Raw genomic sequence first — 15,979 nt, 5'->3', positions numbered from 1 at the left:
CAGCTCCTCCCACATAGCCAAGAGAGTTTGTAATCTTTTCTTTGAGGAGTAAGTAGTGGCTGCAACGCCCCACTGACGAGGTTAGTGATGTATGGTGTAATGATGTGTCTTGGAACTTTCGCTTAATTCAGAAGCCTATCAATAGGCCAACACGTTTTCACACATGTATTGTATTTGTTGTAAGACTGATCTTTAACACGTGTAATGCATGTTTCTTAACCATGTGTTCTACATTTGAACTGATTCATTTGTTGTAATGCATAATCTATTAATGGAAATGTGTTGTATATGTTGTTAATGCTGTGTCGTCCTAGTTGATTGCTATGCCAGACATCAGACAAACCTTTCACATGACCTTGCTATAAAAACCATCACGCTCGTCTCAGACTAATCTGTGAGTGCTGTATGTGTTATCTTACATTTTATGTCGTGACTATCGCATCCAAGTGGACTGCTTCACCGGAAGTTGTGTATGTCCTTTGTGTTGTGTGTTCCTAGCTGAGTTGGGATTGATCCCATTCAACATGGAACTCACCTTCATCTTTTTTCCCTCAGAGTGAAAGAACCATTGAAACAAGTACACTTGTACTCACCAGGCATGTGAACCTCACTTCTTGAAGACAAAGCGAACTGCTCTCCTGTGTTGATAAGAAAGAGTTGAGGCAAATCCTTAAGACAAAGACAACCGGGCCATCATACCGGATGGGACTCCCACACCAAATGATGTGAGGTCTAGTTGGGACTTCATACCAGGGTGATCCCTTGAATGTTGGCAGGTCCAGCACCACCAAAATTTCTAGTGCTAGAAGGAGAGAAGCCAGTTGTACATGGCTGAAATTCCCCTCACACTCATTCAACAAAAATCTAGTCAAGGCAGTAACTCGAACTCTCTCTCACCTATACGCGACTCAGCGGTTGGTTAATCCTCACCTTCTAGTGTTGAGCACGAGACTTCAGATCAACACCTTCACTCTGTTTGGCCCATCACTCACTAGTTTGCGAAAGCAGTTGGACTGATCCAAGATAAACAACATCTTCCATGTGTAGCGAGGAAGCCAAAGGCCACTCCTATGAGTGTTGTTGTATTGTCAGTGGAAGAAGAAACCCTTGCCACAATTGAAGTTCTAGGAGAATCCATTAAAGATGAAAAGAAATCTCCCATCCTCCAGCAAAGTGAACAAGGAACTCTTGTGGTCTCGGGATCAGACTTGGGTATAGGAGGCAAAAGGGAAGGCAAAGAGGAGGTGGAGGCAGAGACAGACCAATGGACTCAGAGTTGGACACATCAGACTCCAAAGGAGAGGAAGAGTATGAAGAGGACGAAGAGATGGCTGACCCAAATCTTGAATGGATGACTCAAGGACCATTGGCTCTCCTAGCTGTTCTGCACAAGATGCCGAAGCGAGCGGAGAGAATGAACATCAAGTTTAACCCTGACAGTGTGGTGAAGGCAGAAGACCACTTAGACAACTTCTACCTATAGCTACAAACCCTTGAGGTACATTATGATGACGTAGCATGTAGATTGTTTCCATGTACCTTGGACGGCCTGGCAGCTACTTGGTATCACAGCCTTCCACCCAACTTTATATAGAACTGGGGTTCTTTCAAACGTATGTTCCTTGAAACATTTACTGATGACAAGACCCCATCCATGCTGCTCAAAGAATTGGGAAGCCTCAAGATGGAGGGAAAAAAGAAAGTGAGTGATTTCAATCAGAGGTTCACGCATATACTGAATAGGTTCCTAGTAGACACTAAGCCTCATGACTCCATCACCATTGATTACTACACGTCCGCACTGCCAACCAACATTGCGCAGTTCATCAAGCGAGCTGTGAGACCAACACTATTGGAAAACTGTGAAGAGGCTATCATTGTTGAGAAAGACCTGCATGCAGTTGGGGTCATCAAGGATGATCAATCGACGAAGGACTCCAAGGATGAGAGCAGACAGTCCCAAGGAACGATGAGCAAGGGTAGAGACAAGAAAGCAACCAACATTGAGACCCTCACTTGTCTTGTCAAGAGATTGTCCATTGAAATGTTCGGACTCAAACAACACAAATCAGACACATTTGTAAGAACTCACCCGCTGAGACATAAACAGGCAAGTAGTTCATCAACCGACTCATCAAGCAGTGGCCAGTTCATTCCAAAAACTGTGCAAAAACCTGTCTTCCAGCTCAAATGGTGTGCATATCCGAAATTCTATTCTTTCCATGAAGAACATCATCCTGAGAACCCTTGCCCGGGCTAGAAGTGAGTCACAAATAATTTTTATAGTCGTAAACTCGAGGAGGGAAGTAATATGTAGGAGAAATCGGAAGAAACATATAACGATGCAGAGGTTTCACCTAATGAACCATCAAGCTCTGAGCATGTGGTGAACACGTATCAGTGCCCACAAGCAATGGCGAAGACGAACACCGAGAAGCAGCCCTAGAAGAAAACCGACCATTACAGTATTAGAAGTAAAGGAGCTCCCCCCACACTTGAGGAGATGTAACAAAAGGTCAGACTACTGATAAGGAAGACCGATCCATTGGTTGCCTCGAAGCAACAAACTAAAAATAAGTTTGGAAAGACTGTGGCATGTCAGAGTACGTCCATGAGTAGAAAATTGCAGAACAATCCGCTGGACAACACAAACACCCATTCCACCCTAGACATCTCAGTGAGTCTACCACCTCTGGATTATAACATTGTTGATGACATGTAGAAAACTCAAGAAAACATTAGTTTGTTCGAGTTGGCTAAGATCCAAAGTCAGCGAGATATCCTACTGCACACTTTGGGATAGACAACGATGGAAAACACAACCTCTACTAGAAAGGGAGCAAGCACACCTCCTGGACCACTTTCAATTGTGCTCAATACACTTCGGATGGAAGAAGCAAACTCAGGTTTCCCTCCATTCCTGCTATCTTTTGAAGTCTTCAACTACAATGTTCACAACTGCTTGGTTGATTCCGACGCGACAGCCAATGTCATGCCACTCTCCATTGCTAAGAGGATCAATGCACAATGGAGCGAAACATCCGTGAGAATCATCCAACTTGATAGAACATCCGTACCAGCCATTGGTGAACTACGTGACGTGATCATCTGACTATCCCATGACTGTCGAGTCCACCAATGCATCAATATAGTGGTCATGGACATTCCGGAAGCATATGGTCTATTACTTAGTAGGGACTGGTCCAACAAGTTGGATGGATATTTTTCTACAGACTGGTCCCACATGTGGCTTCCATACAAGGGAAAGTGCAACCAAATCCAGGTACAATCCAAGAGGTACATGAAGCATAATATCACTCCCATCAGTGGTAAGAATGAACCATTGGCTCTCATAGAACTCATGTTTGGCAATTGCCTCCTTGAAAAAACGTTGGGGTGTTATCCCGCACGACCGACTCCAACCCCACCACACACACAATTGGGACTCCTTCCTTGCCCAACTAATGGTAATGAAACTTGTACAACACATTTTACCAATAGTAGCAGTGACAACAGTAGCAACAATACTAGCACATCAAGCGGTTCGTGTATAAATGAGTTGTGGACTTTGTACTTCGACAGATCAAAGGCACAGGACGACTTAGGAGCTAGGTGTGTTCTGATTGACCCTTGCAACAGGAAGCATCTAGTTTCAAGCCACTTGGAGTTTGAGTGCATGAACAATGTAGCAGAATATGAAGCACTCCTATTGGGCTTGCAGAAATCCATCAACCTCAATGTGGTCATGCTTAAAGTGGTAGGTGATTCAGAGATAGTGGTATGGTAGGTACATGGCACCATTCACTATTTATCACCACATCTAAAAAACTACCAAGAAGAGGTATGACGACTAATCTCAAATTTCCAAGTGTTTAATATCATTGCTGTGCCATGTACGCATAATGCAGCTGCCAATCCAGCCTCAAGAATGTCACCGATTAGGGATAGATTTACTATTGAAATTTTGTACAAGCCATCTATCTTGGATAACATAACTAATTTACGCATGTTTAATGATGATAAAAAAATACTACATTTTATGGCCAACACTGACATTTTCAAAGATGCAATAATAGATGATGACGAGCATGAGCACTCTCTGCAAGTAGGAGCTGATGACATGAAAGGCCACATTATCACAAAAGGTGTGGTATCACTGGAAAATCTATATGACTTGCAAGAGTGGTTCCAAGGGCCAAGGAACAACAAGACCCACAGTTCCACCATGAGGCACGAACTGATAAACCTGGGAACAGAAAAGGATCTGAAATTTGTCAACCTTGGTACATGTTGTACACAGCAAGAACGACAAGCCTTCATCCACTTGTTCAAACAATACCGAGATGTGTTCGCATGGACGTATGATGATTTGAAAACTTATGACACATGGATCATCCAACATATCATCCCAATCAAGGAAGGGGTCAAGCCATATCAACAAAAGCTGAGAAAAGTACATCTGTCGCTTGAACCCCTCATACAGAAAGAGCTTACTAAATTGTTGGATGCACAGATCATATACAAAGTTTGTCATTCCACTTGGGTCTCTAACCTTGTGCCTGTACAAAAGAAGTCCGGGGAAATCTGCTTGTGTGTCGATTTTCAGAACGTTAAACGCGCCTCGGAAAAAGATAACTACCCCATGCCATCTATGGACCATATCTTGCAAACAGTATATGGGGCACATATGTTCTCTCTCCTTGACAGTTTTTTAGGATACAATTAGGTTCTAGTAGCAGAACCTGACAGACTCAAAACTAATTTCCGTACCAAGTGGGGTATGTTCGCTTATAGACGGATTCCATTTGGGCTTGTAAACGTAGGCGCAAAATTTCAGTGTGCTATGGACATCGCCTTTTGCGGACTCATTGGGCAAAGCATGGTGGTATACCTCAATGATGTGATTGTGTTCTCCCGAAGACGAGAAGACCACATACACCATCTTAAGAAAATTTTTGAGCGATGCCGAAGATACAGGATTTCCTTGAACCCAAAAAGAGCGTATTTTCCGTGTCGGAGGGGAAACTCCCCAAACACATTGTTTCCAAGAGCGGTATCAAGGTGGATCTAGACCGGGTCCAAGCTATCACACGTATTCCTCACCCGGTCAACAAGAAAACCATGTAGTCCTTCTTGGGCAAGAAAAACTTCCTCCGGAAATTCATCTCGGTTTATGCACAAATATTCAAGCCCATGCATGACATGATCAAGAAAGATGCAGTGTACACCTGGGCCAAGAAAGAAAAGCATGCATTCGCCAAGATTAAGCAAGCCATTACCGAAGTGCCCACGTTGTACAACCTAGATTTCAAAAAGGATTTCTTGCTATACACCTCCTCTTTCGCCAACTCGCTAGCTGCAGTACTCACTCAGAAAGACAATGCTAATGATGAATGTCCCATCTCTTTCATGAGTGAAATCATGCAGGGACCAAAGCTCAACTACCCCGTTATTGACAAATAAGATTATGCAATGTACAAGGCAGTGAAACACTTCAGGCCCTACTTGCTGAAAAACCACCGCATTGTCTTCGTTCCCCACCTAGCGATGCGTACATTGTTGGTACAACAAGAGCTGGGAGAATGACGTGCGAACTGGATGACATGTTTTCAAGAATATGATCTTGAAATCAAGCCAGTACACACGATCAAAGGACATGGGCTTTACAGACTTGCAGTTGAAGCAATACATGCTCAGGAGAGCGAAGAAGAGCTCACCGGTTGGGAGTAGGAGATTGAAATGTGCAAAATAATGTGAGCAACTCCCATGGAAAACAGAACCTCTTGGTATGCAGATATACATCGGTACCTTGAGCATGGCACCATACCATCTCACTTTTCTATCAGAAAAAAGAGGGCATTACGCTTGAAAGCCTTAGCATACCAGTCAGTGCACGGAGTGATTTACAGAAAGCACAATAATGGAGTTTTTCTCAGGTGCCTAGAGGCACAGGAATCAGAGAAGGTACTTCAATATTTGTATGACGGACCCACCGGGGGTCAATTAGCAGGGAATACCACAACACACAAGGTTATGCGAGCCAGTTTTTATTGGCCCGGATTATTCAAGGATGTGCATGCCTATTCTCGCAAATGCCCGAGTTGTCAGCGGTGCACCGGGAGAACAAAAAGATCGACAACCCCACTACACCCTGTTGCAGTGACTGAACCATTCCAACAATGGGGCTTGGACATTATTGTGGAAATTTTCCCTCATTCATCAAAGCAACACTGCAACAACTGACTACTTTATGCAGTGGATAGAGGCAGTTACGCTCAAACAAGTGAATGACCAAGAGGTCATCAACTTCCTCCAGCAGAATATCATCTCACGCTTTGGCATTCCAGTATCACTTGTTTTTGATAATGCAAATTATTTTTCGTCTTTGAAACTGTATGACTTTGCATTACAAAATGGTATTGTGTTAAAGCATTCATCGAATTACTATATACAAGGAAACGGTCTAGTAGAGTCTACAAGAAAGAATCTCATCCGTATAATCAAGAAGACTGTTTTCTCTGAACAACGTAACTGGAATATCGCCTTGACAAATGCACTATGGGCTGACTGTGTAACACCTAAGCCCTCTTTGAACACCTCTCCGTACTTCCTGGTCTATGGTAAAGAAGCCATCCTCCTGCCAAATATCTACTTTTTGATCTTCAACTTTTCCAGGAATCCCAAGGCAAGCCTTTCCAGCTGGTTCGACGTAGGATGGATGCTCTCCATAAGCTCTAGGAAGAAAGTATGAAAGCAAAAGAAAAATTCATACTCCACCAGAACCGTATCAAGAGGTGGTTCGATAAGAAGTTTGCAGGGAAAGCTAGCTTTGATGTGGATGACTTAGTTCTGAAACGAGATAAACCCCATGAAGACAAATACAAACATACGAAGTTCCAGTCCTTGTGGATTGACCCGTACACAATTCATGAGAACCTTGGACCATACACATATCGTTTTTGATCACTTGATGTGAGGATTGACAACCTTCCCATCAATGACCAAGATCTCAAGCATTATTTCCAATAGGCTGGGCCACACTCGTGCCATGTACATAGTTTGCTTGCTATTTGTTGTTTCATTTGGTTTGTTTTGCCTATTATCTTTGCCTTTTTTTTGTTTTATTTTGATTACTATTTTTTTCACGTGAATTTTGTTTGTTTGATATATTACTATTTTTGTTTTTAGAAATAAGTGTTGCCAACTACTACGTTTTGTCTTTTGAATAGAGTATGTGGTTGAAATTTGAAGAGACTTTTAACACTGCATCACTTGGGTAGTCTTGTGTCCACTTTCTATGTGCTTGGTTACAACCTTCGGCCGATGAAGTCCCGATGGAAAATACGAACTGTCTGTAAGGGAATCTTTGGTCCAACCGTGAACCTGTGTCCACACTGGGAAGCCCCATGCTTGTACTCAGCCTTCTGCTCTGTGTTGAAGCTAATCCAATTAGTAGAAACGAAGAAGGGGAAAAATATAAACGAGAAAACCTATGTCAGAGGTCTTACATGCTTCTCTGAAGGAACAACCTCTTCTACTCTCAATAAGTCAGGATCCCTCTTCCACCCCAAAAATAAATAAGTGCCTATGCACAGTTCTCTTAAAAAATACAAAGGCGAAAGAAGAGAAAGGCTTCCTACGCAGAGAGGTGAAGTATGCAATGCCATCGGGGTACTAACCAGGCTCACTGGCAGTGCAGCAATGTGTGTGCTCATGCGTGACTCTGCTGGGGTACTATCGAGGCCTGCTAGCAATGGAGCAACACTAGAGATGAAAAATTATACTCTGAAAATCTTCAACTCGTGAACTAAACTACCCTTCCCGGATTCAAAACACTGATATCTAAGCTAAACTTTTGATTGTGTTTGACTGAGTTGGCAAAGGGTGAACCATGTATGTCCATGGGGTAAGTGGGGAAATTGAAGTAACCTACACATCGATTCAATACTTCTTGAAAGACCAAGGCCCTGTGCTAGCACTGAACCAGAACAGAGAAGCTGGAGTTCTAATAGTTTGTTGCCAAGTGTTTTAGCGGCACCAATTTCAGAGCCTCCCTTTGAGAGTTTCACTTGATGACTGCACACACTCGGGTTCACTTCATGAGCTCGTGTGAGCCTTTACATCCGCCTTGCTTTTTTATTACACTCAAGTCTTTGCATGTTGGTGTCTAAGTCATGCTTGCGACTGTTTCCTGGTTGTTCTCAGAGTCTTTGATTCATATGTGTTTGTTGTGTTCGCCATGAAGGCATCTATGGCACTCACATAAGGAGTCATATTCACTGTCGCACAAGCATCGTCCCGATCATGAACGATCAATCACGATTGTCATGCTTATCGCTTGTACCGTCGGTCAGTCATGTTGAACATGTGTGTCTTGATGGTTTGGTCTTTTTGTTGTCAAGTCATGCGAGTGTGTGTCCGTATGATCACCTGTGCATCTTTTGACTATTCACACACTTAGTCAATCTTGCTGAAGTTCTGATGACCAAAATCTTCACTGACAGCTGGACCATCACCCTACTTTCGACTTGATCGACTGTCAACCAGAACAACGTAGAAGCACCAAGCTAGTTCTTTCAAGCTGTGCTTCCCGCAAGAAATTCAATCAGCACTCATGCTGGCCACCCGGACAGTCGACAAACTTTTCATTTCCGAAATTGCACATCAGTAGGCCGGCCTCTTGACCTTAATGCAAATTTCCCAGCCAACAGCTCCCAATAGCAGACTGCCTGTTCCCTCAAGGAATTGCACAGTTTCTATTGCCAGTGACTGAGCAGCCAATTGGAGGTTCCCTTTGGGAATTGCGCAAGTATGACTGCCAGTGACCCCAACAGCCAAATAGCAGTTCCCTCTGGGAATTGTGCAATTCTGGCTGCCAGTGACCCCAGTAGCCAACTGGCAGTTCCCTCTAGGAATTATGCAAGTCTAGCTGCCAATGACCCCATCAGCCAACTGGAAGTTCTCTCTGGGAATTGCACAGATATGGCTGCTAGTGACCCCAACAACCAACTGTTAGTTCCCTTTGGGAATTGCGCAGATTTGGCTGCTAGTCTCTTGGGTAGTTCCCCAGAAAAATTGTGTAATCCCTGCCTGTTGACCCCTCATGCAGCCCAACCCATTCCTCTGGAAAATTGCACAAATTTGGATGTCTAGCCCTGTTGACTATTCATTCCAGAAAATGTGTAGAGCATGCCTTCCTTGCCTTCTAGCAGCCTGGACTGTTCCCCCCAAAATTTGCGCAATTTTGCCTCCTAGTCGAGCTAGACCTTACACTCAATCACTGTCGACTCAGATCGCCTGTCTCCATCTCCCAGTGACTCTTGCACAGTTTTCATTAGCAGTTTCTCGGATCCATCATCCCACATCACAACCCTGTTGCCTCTCCTGATCACTTGCATTCGAATGATCATGTGTGATGGTAGACTAGGAGGTTTTGGATTTGATGTCGTCTCGTCATGAGTGATTGCAGGTACATGTACACCAGCAAACATGTCAAGAAGATGAACGTGATGAACGAAGGGAGCACATGTAGATGGACAGGTTCACCAACGGATGAATGAATGAAGCATACGAAGCATATGAATGTGACGAACATGCACCTTTGCGAACAAGTGAGCCTGTCAAGCATTCCAACATGAAAGCAAGGAACAACATGCTAAAGCTTCATCAAGCGAACCAAGGACCATCGAGGACTCCGAGCACTTCGCCATGCGGAGGTGAAGCTATGGTACACCATGAAGACATCCATCACTCAGCATCACTCTAGCTCGACATGCACTCCAGTAGCAGCATGAATGCACCAACAATGTCATGCCAAGTCATGTCAAGTCAAGTCATAATTCATGTTGCCCACATCTCTACTATGGGCTTGTTGTCAATCTATGTGATGTAACGTGGAAGTCCAAGAGACCCAATTGTTGAACATAGAGTCATGTATGTCAGAAAGTCATGGAAGTCGAACGATCATGAGGGTAGTCAAACAACCATAAGGGTTAGTTTCACCCTTGGTTATCAATACCCCCCTCTTTTGTACATGAAGGGACTTTTCACCTCAACTCCTCCCACATAGCCAAGAGAGTCTGTAATCTTTTCTTTGAGGAGTAAGTAGTGGCTCCAACGCCCCGCTAATGGGTTAGTGATGTATGGTGTAACGACGTGTCTTGGAACTTTCACTTAATTGAGAAGCCTATCAACAGGCCAACACATTTTCACACATGTATTGTATTTGTTGTAAGAATGATCTTTAACACTTGTAATGCATGTTTCTTTAACCATGTGTTCTACATTTGAATTGATTCATTTGATGTAATGCATAATCTATTAATGGAAATGTGTTGTATATGCTGTTAATGATGTCCCGTCCTTGTCGACTGCTATGTTGGATATCAGACAGACCTTTCACATGAACCTTGCTATAACAATTGTCACGCTCGTCTCAGACTAATCCATGAGTGCTGTACGTGTTATCTTACCTTGAATGTTGTGACTGCCGCATTCGAGTGGATTGCTCCAATGGAAGCTATGTATGTCTGTTATATACCTAGGGGGGATAATATGAGGTACCAAGGGAGGTACCCAAGGTAATAATGTAATAATGGGATGGGCCATAGTAATAAATAAGGTGGTTAACCCATGTCATGTAAGGGACCACAAGTAGTTAATAATAATGTAATGGGCCCATGGTATTAGTTGATGGTATGAGGGAACCATGGTAATGATGCATGGTATTGTATGTATGAGGCCTATATAGAGGCTAGAGACTCCACATGGAGAGGATATGAAGAGAAGTATTCTTGTATGAACAAGCATATGGCTTGTGGAGTGTTCTCCTTCCTTAAGGAGTGAATGTATGGTGTTGCCCTACCGTAAGGGTTTTGACAATAAAGAGAAGCATTTCTATTTCAATCTTGTTATTCTTGGGTTTATTTATATTCTCATATATTTTTGGATCAGAGCTACAACAATTGGTATCAGATCTCTTTCTTGGGCAAACCGTGGAGATTTTTTTTTTTTTTTTTTTGCAGGGATTTTTGGGTGGCGAATTTGCAGATCCGATCTATACGTTTTGGTGCTAAATCTGCAGAATCTAATTGTAGATCTGTATTCCTTGTGAAAAAATACCCAAATTCAAAAAAAAAATCAGTTGTATCGGAGTCCGGATGAAGGAGATATCACTGATTTAAAAAATCAGTGGGGTTGCAGACAATTTTCAGGGAAGCGAGTTTTGCGGCGCAGATCTAGAAGTCCTGGTGCAAGATTTGCAAGATCTAATTGTAGATCTGGAATATTTGTGAAAAAACACCTAATTTCAAAAAAAAATCAGTCGAATCAGAGTCCGGATGAGGGAGATATCGCTGGTTTAAAATCAGTTCTTTTTGCAGACATTTTGGGTGACGGCGGGAGAGTAGCAGAGCAGATCTGGAATTCTAGTGTCTGGATCAGGATTTTTATCACGTGGGCAGATGCGGAATGATTGTTCCATTTCTAAAAACAGGTTATAATAGGGATTCTGAGCAATATTGACGGATCTGTGACCATTTCAATTTTTCGCCAATATTTTTGTGATGGCGGGCCTAGATCGCTTTGAACAGGAAGACTCTTTTTTGGGTCGTCTCACTAAGCTCTGACAGACTAGTACAGTGGAGGAATATATTACTGCTTTTGAAGCCTTAGCCTTCCGCACTAGGGGTCTCACAGATACATTCTTCAAGGACTGTTTTATCTTCGGTCTTAAAGAAGCCATCAAAGCTCAAGTTCTACTTCACCACCCTTCCACGTGGAAGGAGGCTTGCTAGTTAGCTCGTCAGGTCACATTGCCTAGCAAAGATTTTATTTTTACAGAAAAAAAGGAAACTATTGAACCTAAAGGGTTACTTCCTACTAGTATATCCTTATTGCAGATTCATGGATTGATTCAGAAAGAGAAGATCATTGTTTCTATCAATCCTAGTTGTCAACATAATTTTATTAGTGTTAATTTGGCAAAAAAATTGCAAGTCCCAGCAAAACAAATTGAACATACACAGGTTGATGATAAGGATGTTCAAATCTATAAGGATTTGAAGCTTTCTATGGATAAGTATGTGTTTCATGGTGATTTTTATGCTTCAGATACGAATAACATGGATGTTGTTTTGGGATACCCTTGGATGGAATTAGTGGGTACTACCAATATTAATGTGCAGAAGAAATTCCTGAAGCTCTGGTATAAAAAGAAGAAAATTACATTACAGGATATTTCCATTAATAAGCAGGTAGAGTCCAAGGAGGCTGAAACAGAAGATGTTCAAGGGACTGACACATCAGATGATGAGCCTTTGATGATCAACAATCAAACACAAATAGAGGCTGCAGAAGAAAAGGTTACAGGTGATGATACATCAGATGAGGGCTCAGTGGTTGAAGTCATATTGACAAAGAAGACACCACAACAGGCACCACAGCAGGGTGAAGTAAAGAAACAACCATCGTGGGTTAAAACTTCAACATATCATCACCCACATCACCCAGCGAGACAACCATCAAGATGGAAACCAAGTCGTCACATGACGGATCACGAGGAGAGAAGATCCACCCACTGCACATCAACACAGAAGAGCTGCCACGGTCCACTTCCATCTCAAACGAGCGAGGCACCAGCGAGATCGAGGGTTCACCTTTCTCTTGGATGGCTAGATGCATGTGCATGGTATCAGTGGACTACTCTTTTGAGTAGATCTTATTATTTGTGTTCTTCCCATGTTTCGGGGACGAAACATGCTTAGGGGGGTGGAATGTTATATACCTAGGGGGGATAATATGAGGTACCAAGGGAGGTACCCAAGGTAATAATGTAATAATGGGATGGGCCATAGTAATAAATAAGGTGGTTAACCCATGTCATGTAAGGGACCACAAGTAGTTAATAATAATGTAATGGGCCCATGGTATTAGTTGATGGTATGAGGGAACCATGGTAATGATGCATGGTATTGTATGTATGAGGCCTATATGGAGGCTAGAGACTCCACATGGAGAGGATATGAAGAGAAGTATTCTTGTATGAACAAGCATATGGCTTGTGGAGTGTTCTCCTTCCTTAAGGAGTGAATGTATGGTGTTGCCCTACCGTAAGGGTTTTGACAATAAAGAGAAGCATTTCTATTTAAATCTTGTTATTCTTGGGTTTATTTATATTCTCATATATTTTTGGATCAGAGCTACAACAATGTCCTTTGGGTTGTGTGTTCCTAGCTGAGTTGGGACTGATCCCTTTCAACCTGGAACTCACCTTCACCTTTTTCCCCTCACAGTGAAAGAATCATTGACACAAGTACACTTACACTCACCAGGAAAGCGAACCTCACTTCTCAAAGACAAAGCGAACTACTCTCCTGTGCTGACAAGTAAGAGTTGAGGCAAATCCTTAAGATAATGGCAATCAGGCCATCATACCAGATGGGACTCCAACACCAAACAATGTGAGGTCTAGTTAGGACTTCATATTGGGGTGATCCCCTGAATGTTGGCAGGTCTAGCACCGTCAACAGGGCCCTTGTTGCTCTTGAGATTCTATTTATGTGCACCATACTTTGATACTATCTTGTTATACTATTTTCTTGGATTGTTTTGCATACCTATGTTGCTTTCACTTAGGGTTTATGGTTCATGGTTGTAGGATACATGTTTCTCCTACACTGGTTCCCACACACAAGGAAACACACTCACATTTGAGGTATCATTTTCTCCAACTAGTATGGTATATTTTCTCTCTAAGACTTTTGCATAGAGTAGCTCACACTCCTTTAATTCACCATATCATCCCCACATTTCGACCATGTTGGTTGACACCCTTCACTTACACTTAGGACAATATCTTTATGCAGTTGGAAGTTCTTCGACTCCCATCCATTTACCCACATGCAATGGTAGTACCCTTCACATTACCAACATTTATGTTGCATTGCCTCACCCAAGAATAATTTGTTCATGTGTTTTAAGATGTTTTCTAATGATTCATCCCTGTCTCATTACTAACTTGCCATTTTCATTCCCAAGAACCCATCGCTTTGATCGCCATAAGTGTGCCACCACATTTTTCATTTGGATTATCACACCCACACCATCATTATACATTTATGTGATCACCAACTATTCATCACCCCCACACTAAGACCAACTAATGGGGTCCCCACCCTCTACAATTGCTCATTTGATCCTCAAGTAGGTTATTACACACTAGGGAACCTATCTCCATGTTTGTACATTCCAAAACACCTTTTATTATATTATTTTGGAAACTATACCTTTTTTTGTTCGAAATGGAGGAACTCCCTAATCGCCTTGTTCTTCACATACTTTTTGGTGGCAATCCCAAGGTGCTCTAGTTAGAGTACTTATATTTGCACCCTGTCTACTCAATACTGGCTCCATGTTGTGACCCTCTACCATGTTTGAAAATCAAAGTAGTTATATTATGGTTTGATTCTCCTTTCTTGATAATTACATGTGAGTGTGTTGGCTTATTTTACTTCTTTATTATCTCATCTTTCATCAAGCAATTACCATATTATGTGTGTATGAAGATCACAAAAAAAGATACAAAAGATATATGCACTATGCTAGGGAAAAACCCCTCTCGAGGGGAAAATCCAGTCAAGATAATTCTTCCTTTCAATAGTATTATTTGAGAATCTTCACCCTAGACTAAGACCAAACTTTCCCTCCACACCAAGTCAGAGTCCCAAATCTTCGATCCCTTCTAAAAACTTCAAAAAGGCAGCATAATTCGGCAACAAGCAGCTTCCGATAGCAACAAAAACTTAGGAGACTTCGATCTCCCTATCCAGCCCACGAAACAGAGAGAGAGAGAGGCACCAAAAGTTTGATTTTCTTCCTCTCCTTAGACTTCCCAAAAATTGCACTTCTTTCCACCTCTCGACAAAAGAATTTTCACTTCTCCAGCTCTTCTTGAGATATCAAATTGGCTTGAGAGATGATGCTTCAAATGAATTCGACTAGGTTGTATTTATAGGCTTCTTATGGGTCGAATTAGGGTCATTTAGGCTGATTTGATCTCTCTTAGGCCGACTTGATGTGGAGGGTACATAAATCATATTTGACTCAATACTAAACCTTTTTACATGATTCAAAAGCCCAAGAAGGGTATCTTTGAATGTCCAATGACTCTATAAACTCAATATTAATGCTAGGAGTCCAAAATAGGGACTTTGACTAATATAATGATGACCAAAGCATGAAACCCATGCTTTAATAAGTCATTGTTACAATAATAAAAAATATTTGTCTTTATTCTTTTGACAAGTACATTACAGGATGACTCAAGAATATTAATGAAGACTGAACATAGTTACATTTTCTAACACTCCTTCTTAACTAGGGAGTTATTAATAATGTACAAATACTATGGAAGATATCAACCTATAAGAACCATGAAGAACTTTAGGCACCATAATGCCATGGACTAGATTCCTGACTAGGGAAATCTATCCAAGTGGGAATAAGGTGGAATCAAACTTTCAGCTCCTCTAGGTACCATCAGGCTTACTTGCTAATCACCAACCCAAAAATCTAGGTGTGTATCCAAAACAAAGCACAACAACCAACACCACCTTTCCAACTTCGGGACCCAAACATCAACGCAAAGTGCCGACCATATGTCTTCCCAGGAAATGCTTCACTCACAAAGCCTCAACAAATCTCTTCCACTCCCTTATCATCAATACAATCAGTAATATCTACCAAACCAAGCAGGTTCCTTAGATATTCGAACTTCTTGTCAGGAAGAACCTTTGTCAGTATGTCTGCTACCTATTCATCTATTGAGACATACTCCAACTTCACGATCCCATCCTGCACCAAGTTCTTAATAAAGTGGAACTTATTATCGATATTTTTTTTCCTCGAATGAAAAACAGGATCTCTAGACATCTTGATACAACTTTGATTGTCACAATTAATCATAGTAGGACCTAGAGAC

This window comes from Pinus tabuliformis, chromosome 5_1, assembly GCF_031772625.1.
Source record: "Pinus tabuliformis cultivar Carrire ecotype Pingquan chromosome 5_1, CPIR1, whole genome shotgun sequence".
Lineage (NCBI taxonomy): Eukaryota > Viridiplantae > Streptophyta > Pinopsida > Pinales > Pinaceae > Pinus > Pinus tabuliformis.
The sequence above is the reverse complement of the archived record's forward strand: the minus strand, read 5'-3'. Positions refer to the sequence as shown.